The sequence below is a fragment of the Falco punctatus genome (assembly GCF_963210335.1).
Source record: "Falco punctatus genome assembly, chromosome: 12".
In the NCBI taxonomy this organism is placed as follows: Eukaryota; Metazoa; Chordata; class Aves; order Falconiformes; family Falconidae; genus Falco; species Falco punctatus.
In genome coordinates, this window is record NC_137592.1 from 15581030 (window position 1) to 15585668 (window position 4639).

Genomic DNA, 4639 nt, shown 5'->3' on the forward strand with positions numbered 1-4639 from the left:
GAGTAGTTTGATAGCTAGTATGTTGATGGAAGACATTGTCAAGGAACGTTATCTTCATGTTGAAGGCCATAACTTTCATTAACTGCACAGCTCTTGCAAATCTGATAAAGTTTAAGATCTAGGAACCAATTTATTTACTTTTAACCTTTTTTTTTTTTTTTTTAAACTGAAAAAATAACTGCACCAAAACTAAATGTTTGTTCTGGGCTTGTAGTGGCAGCTAACTAAAACATACTTTTCCATGATGTCAAGAATGCTGCAGAAAAAAAAGTACACCAACAATACATCAGATGCAAGCTAAACCTAACAGCAGTAAGTTCTGTCACTGTTTCACTCAAACATCTGTATGTATGCATGCATATGTGTAAATACATACATGCACACACAGGTATGTACACACATCATGATTCATCTAGTGGAAAACAATCTTGTGTTATTAATAGTTTTAGTTTTTAATTGATAATTAACATTATTTCAGATAAGCATTGTCCAGATCCCTACTTTTTGAAGTTCAAAGCAAGTTTTCAAACTGCTGTATTAACACATTAAAGATGTGGGTTAGGATTGAAAATTTTTAATCTGAAACATATATATCCCTGAATTGGAGCACAGTTCCATCCTTATTTATCAGGAAGTCAGTGGGAGTAGAATCCAGCCCTTAGATCCAATGGTGTGGTTTGAGCCCAAAGATAAAAATAATTTTAGAAGAATTGTATTAACTAAAAGAACACCTATACATGTCTGTACTCTGTTCAGTATATATGCCTCATTTCAGCCCTTTAGCAACAGGGAACAGAATTTCTTGTGGCTTTTTGATAAGTAAGGATAGTGATGGTTCCATCACCATGTTACATCCGGTGTCAGTGTATATAGTAGCAGTACTGCTCTGCATGTCACACTCAAGAGATGCTCAAAACATTGTGTGGTATTTCAGAGACTGGGAGACATGCAGAAGCAATCTCTGTAGGGAGGGTATGAAAGTCTTTCTAGTTCTGTAGCCTGTGGTGATTGAGATAGAGACCCTATAGCTGCACTGGGTGGTGGTGTCAGGCAAGGCATGCAGCCGAGCTCACAGAGCCATGGTGTTTAATCTCATTGTCAGAAGGAGCAGGCAGCCTGGCACTGGATCTCCTCTCACAACAGACACTTCTGTTGTTAGATTAATATACCCATGTCCTTTTGTTTGGACAAAGGATCTAACAAACAATTTATATCTACAGAGGTAGAGCAACATCTCACAGAAGCTTTTGCTTCTGTGTTCTCTAGGAAATCTGGTTTTGAGCAGCAAATAATCTATTTGGGTTTAGATGTCCCTTTCCCCCTTTTTTTCCACTTTCTATTAAAGGCCCTTATGCACAGATAATACTATAGTGTTTTGGTTTTGATCTTGGTCATCAGAGCCTAAAAACGTTTACAGAAATAAGCAGTTGATTTCTTTAATGGTCTTATTCCTAAATTCAGAAGGAACTGCCTCTGTAGGTATGTTTATGCTGTCTTAGGATGTAGATCTTAGGTGATACTGCGTTCAGAAAGAGAAACATACCTTCTTTCTTTCTTGATAACTTTGGGATCACTTCTGGTTTTGCTGTCCCCTATAAGCAAAGACACAAAAACATCTCCCAATAAATGTCATCTCTTGTGCAAGGGGATTGCTCTGCAGAATTAAACATTTTTGCAAACTGCAACACTTTTCAGTTTTCACTGAGGTATCTGCAGTTCAGTATTTAATAATAAAAAGCTGGCTCCTCTGTCATCTTTCAACCCAAGCTGTTACTAATACAAGTAGTCAATTATATAACACCAAAGTTTAGTGTACTATGTTGTTGTTGGGGAAACAGTCACAAAAAGAATTAGTGATTTATCTAGTTTCATTTACTGCTAGCTAAATATCCAAGCATGCAGCAGAATTTGAATTCTCTGTCCTTTAATATACCACACATTTTTCCTACAGCAGGTAATAGAAACCTGCAGTTGTGCTGTAACCATTAGACAATGCTCTGTCAATGGAACATCCAGATGCTGTGGTGAGCAGAGGAGCAGCTTTCACACAGGATTGTGAGGAGAGTATGGAGTAATATATGTAACCAACAGCAGATACTTTTTTTTATCTTAACATTTATGGTGGTTAGTTAGATCATTCTGGTCCAGTGGCACAAGCTTATTTCCTGCTGGGCACTTTCTGGTGCTTTTCCATGTTCTTGTTTTGTGTGCGCAGAGCAATGGAGCATCACTTTAGGTCCCCCCCTCAAACCCCAGTTTCTCTCCACCATTTGTTTCTTTGCCATTCAAATCCCCATCCACTACAGCACCTTACCATGTTGTCTTGTAGACAGACTCTGCCTGTTTTGTATGTCTGAATAACCTTAGCTGAGGCATCAAGCAGATGACCAGCTTTGCCTTAAAGATGAGTGTTTTGTTAACTTTTAACTAATGTTAACAAGTTTAACAAAGGCCATTTATCTTGGTTACACTGTATCATAATAAATGGTACAGCATGCTAATGTGAGGAGAGAGAGAGTGTTGGTAATGCAAACCTACCTATAACCCTTGTCCTGCTGCTGCAGGTTAGTTTCTAGGGCTGCGTACAGGTCTCTGGCTCCAGAACCTTGGCTGGAGGAAGGAGAGGGAACCGAGAGAAGGAATCAGTTAATCATTCCCACCTTTCAGCTCTTCTTTCCTCTTTCAATGAGAAGCTGAGAAGCTAGAGGGGAGAAGGCGGGAGCAAGACAGTTAGGTGGAGCTCAAACGGTGGAGATCAGCTGCAGAAATACCAGGCATGCAGAAGGGGGAAACAGAGAGTAAAGGGTCAGGGACTTGGACGATGAGATGAAAAAAGTAGTAGGCAGTGATGTGGGTGTAAAGTGAGGATTAATAGACCAATGGAAACATGTGAACAGAGGGGAGGATTGATGGAATTATAAGATCTCTTTTACTGTGCATCGCATGTAGTTTGTATTTGTAAACTTTCTCGGACTTCATGCTAGGGAAAGCAGGAGCATAAGTATAGCTTATACTAGAGGAACACTGATGAGTTCCCATGGTTTAATATAAGGCTAATAATGCTGAAGATTATAATTTAGTAATGTGGCTAAATGGCTACTTTGCTTACAGGGTAGAAGGTATACATGCCACTAGTTAGCGGATACCTACTGAGCCTGTTTGTGGAGGACCATTAGCATTAAAAGGGCTGGATTCACCTTTTGATTGGTACCCATATCCTTTTCCCATAGGACCAAAGAAACAGAAAGACTTCATGGCTTGCTGGCCGTTTGTCCCTGCTCTGTGCTTATAGTGCATTGGTGTATATGAAGGCAGAGAGACAGGACAGTGGTGACTTGGTCTCATCTCTCATCCTTGTTTGGTCTGGTCTGCCAGTCTGAAGGTGATATTTTTTCCCTGTAGCTTGCTTGCTTTGGTTGTGCTGTTAAATAGATATATATCTGTGTATATATATGACTTTGCCTTGTGGTATGTATTGATTGGTGTTGTCAATGTGAGAGTTCAGTTATTGTAACAAAAACAGATTACTTACATGCACAGAGAGCAAACCATCTATTTCCGTGAGTTAAAAAAGACACAGAGAGAGATATTTTGCAGATGGTGTTACTAGCTCTGAATTTCAGTGTTATTCTTTAACAGAGAATGTGGTTTCTTCTAGGGCAGACAGCAACACACACAAGGCAGACAACTCCCAAAATTAATCTAGCTATTCATATCAGACATAGTTGAAAGTGAAGTCAGAAAACATGCTAGAAACAGTGGTTTATATGGGATTAAAGCTATCTGGAGAATGACTGAAGAGGAAAAAATGGGAAATTAGGGCTTTTGATTTAATTAAATCATATCCTTTCCAGCACAGGGAATAAAATCTCTCAAGGTCAAAATGATCCGAGTTTCCAGGGGATATCTCTAGTCCTAATGTCACTGCAGACCAGGGCTGGTGTGCCGCGGAGCACAGCACAGAGCAGGGGGTGGGAGTGGATGCACTGCACCCCTCCAGGTCCCGGCCGCAGGGCGGACCCTGCGCCCACGGTCCAGGGGGTCGCGCGGCCTGTGCTGCTGTTGCCTCCTTCGCTGTGCAATGATTACCACCTCCGTCGCAGAGGCTGTGAAGGAAGCAAAAAATTAAAACCGCAACACCTGAAAACCTTGGATGAAAAACTGTGTAGATGAGTGTTGTTCTTGTTCCCAAGGCAGATAGGAAACCGTCTCTTGTTGCGGTAGTTATCGCCCGGGTTGGAGGCGGCAACTCAGCCTTTCGCCGCTCCGGCCGCCAGCCCGGGCAGCCTCGGTAGCTCCTGGTTCGTGCGTTTCTGCCAGGCCGGAGCTTGTCCCTTTAAGAAAGTGCAGCACAGTAGCAGGGGCCGGCCCTGCCTCCCGAAGCCTGCAGCGCTGGAGCGGGGCTGGGGAATGGGAAGCAGTTCCTGATCTGGGTCCGAGCGAGCGCACGCAGCAGCCGCCGCAGCAACAGCCGCCGCCGCCACCACCACCCCAGCTCCGCTCGCTCAGCAGCATCCAGCGTGGGGATCAGGGCTCTGCCTGGCTCCCTGACACAGGGTGGACGTTTCTGAGCATTGAGCTCATCTGCTGTAAAAAGCAAGTAGGAAAATATACAGCTGGATAAAATTGGTAAGTCAAA

The 4639-nt window shown here is 42.6% G+C and overlaps 1 protein-coding gene across 3 annotated transcripts in view; it reads left to right on the forward strand.

Moving 5' to 3' along the window:
- DAAM2 (dishevelled associated activator of morphogenesis 2) overlaps positions 1-4639 on the forward strand; it is a 208340-nt gene that overhangs the window by 24869 nt on the left and 178832 nt on the right. The window contains exon 1 of one of the 3 annotated variants that reach the window (XM_080407890.1): positions 4370-4629. The exons of the other annotated variants lie outside the window; for them this stretch is intronic. The gene's annotated coding sequence lies outside the window, so the exon portion shown is untranslated. Of the gene's footprint in view, positions 1-4369; positions 4630-4639 lie in introns of those variants that run through there. 3 annotated transcript variants of the gene reach the window in all.